This window comes from Mesitornis unicolor, unplaced genomic scaffold (assembly GCF_000695765.1).
Source record: "Mesitornis unicolor isolate BGI_N332 unplaced genomic scaffold, ASM69576v1 scaffold7969, whole genome shotgun sequence".
In the NCBI taxonomy this organism is placed as follows: Eukaryota; Metazoa; Chordata; class Aves; order Mesitornithiformes; family Mesitornithidae; genus Mesitornis; species Mesitornis unicolor.
In genome coordinates this window covers 7,947-9,850 of record NW_010205166.1, presented here as the reverse complement: position 1 = coordinate 9,850, position 1,904 = coordinate 7,947, and positions in this window count along the sequence as shown.

The following is a 1,904-nucleotide window of genomic DNA, read 5'->3' as shown; positions in this document are numbered from 1 at the left end:
TCCTACAAAGGTCCAGTTACTCTGCATGGAGGTGCAAAGTTAGTTTGTCTGAAATCTGTATTCCTGTTTCAGCTGTCGCTCTGACGGGTGAGCAAACTTGTTCATGCTTGTGTAGTAAGAGTAGACTGGACCCGTTTCAGACAAGGATGTACTACTAAAAGGTGTCATAGCCTACTGCACTACCATTTGCTGTTTCCCCTGTCCCAGTCTTTGTTGCTTACAGCATTTTTTTTGGTTTCTCTCAGTTGATCTACCAGCCCTTCTCAGCAGTTCTCAGGTCTTTCTTTCCCCAAGAGCTCAGCGGTGCCTGTGAGCAGTTCAGGTTATGTCTTTCAATACTTACTACCTTACATACGTCAACATCTATTTTAGCTATCACGTTGCTCCAAATTACCTGGCTTTCAAGTAATCTGGAATTCATCAAAACCTGCTTTAAGCTTTGCTGACCTAAAAAACTTTCACATCTGCAAATTTCAGCGTTACTTTTAGCCTATTAAAATAATCAATCACTTGTTTCAGGACAGATATTTACAGCAAGCTTTGTCTGATTGCAAGTTTATCATTTATTTCTATACTTTGTCTTCTGACTCTTTGCCAGTCTCATACATCAAGAAGCTGCCTGTCCACATTGTGTGTGATATATTTCTTACTGTCACAGCACATTGAGACATAATCATTCAGCAGGGCGAGGAATTGCCACTGCCAATTCCATCCCAGTTTATAAGCACACAGCTATGCTGGCCTTTGCTGCTGATTGATCACGTTAGCTCACTTGCTCACTCCTGGCACTGGGCACTTCACTTTGTTTTCATCATCAAAAGCCCAGAAGTAAAACCCCATTGAGCTATGTGTGTTTTTACACCTGCCTGTGTGAAAGAGTTTGCTGTGAGTCCAGCAGACCCTCACCCTTCCAGGCACTTGGTGTTTCCTTGCTTGTCCCCCTGTCTGCCCTCGCAAAGCCTGAGCCTCCCTAGACCTCTCCTTCCTTCTCCCCAGTACCCCTGTGCCTGTGAGCCAGCCCTCAGTCTAAGCAAAATAGAAATAAAAAATAAAACTTACTCAGAAATTAATGTCCACAGTCCTTGTCCTCTCAGCTACAGGCACAGTATCACAGAATCATAGAAAATTTTGGGTTACTACTAACGGGAACAGCCCCTTCCCCCTGTTCCCCTCTACTCTGCTCTGACAGTACTGTGTGCCTGGTGTACACTCCAGCTCTGGAGACCTCAGCACAGGAAAGACATGCACCTGCTGAAGCAAGACCAGAAGAGGGCCACAAAAATGATCAGAGGGATGGAGCACCTCTCCTGTGAGGAAAGGCTGAGAGAGTTGGAGGTTTTCAGCCTGGAGAAGAGAAAGGTCTGAGGAGACCTTATAGCAGCATTCCAGTACTTAAAAGGGGCTTCTAAGAAAGATGGGGACAGACATTTTAGCAAGGCCTGTTTTGATAAGACAAGGGGTAATGGTTTTAAACTAAGAGAGCATAGATTCAGACTGGATATAAGGAAGACATTTTTTACAATGAGGGTGGTGAAACACTGGCACAGGTTGCCTAGAGTTTATAAATGCACCATCCCTGGAAACATTGAAGGTCAAGTTGGACGAGGCTCTGAGCAACCTGATCTGGTTGAAGATGTCCCTGCTCATGGCAGGGGATGACCTTTAAAGGTCCCTTCCAACTCAAACCATTCTATGACTCTATGGTCTCATTTCCCAAGGGCCAGCTCAGGAAACTAGTTTTGTCCAAAACTGACCCAAGGACAGTGGATCCAACTCCAGCTGTCACACAGCTGTGCAAATGCTAGCAGTAGTCCAGGAGAGAGAGAGAACAGGACCACTACCTGAGACCACCACCTCCTGACCTGCAGGTCAGGGCCATGGTGGTTTGAAGCTCTCTGAAAGTC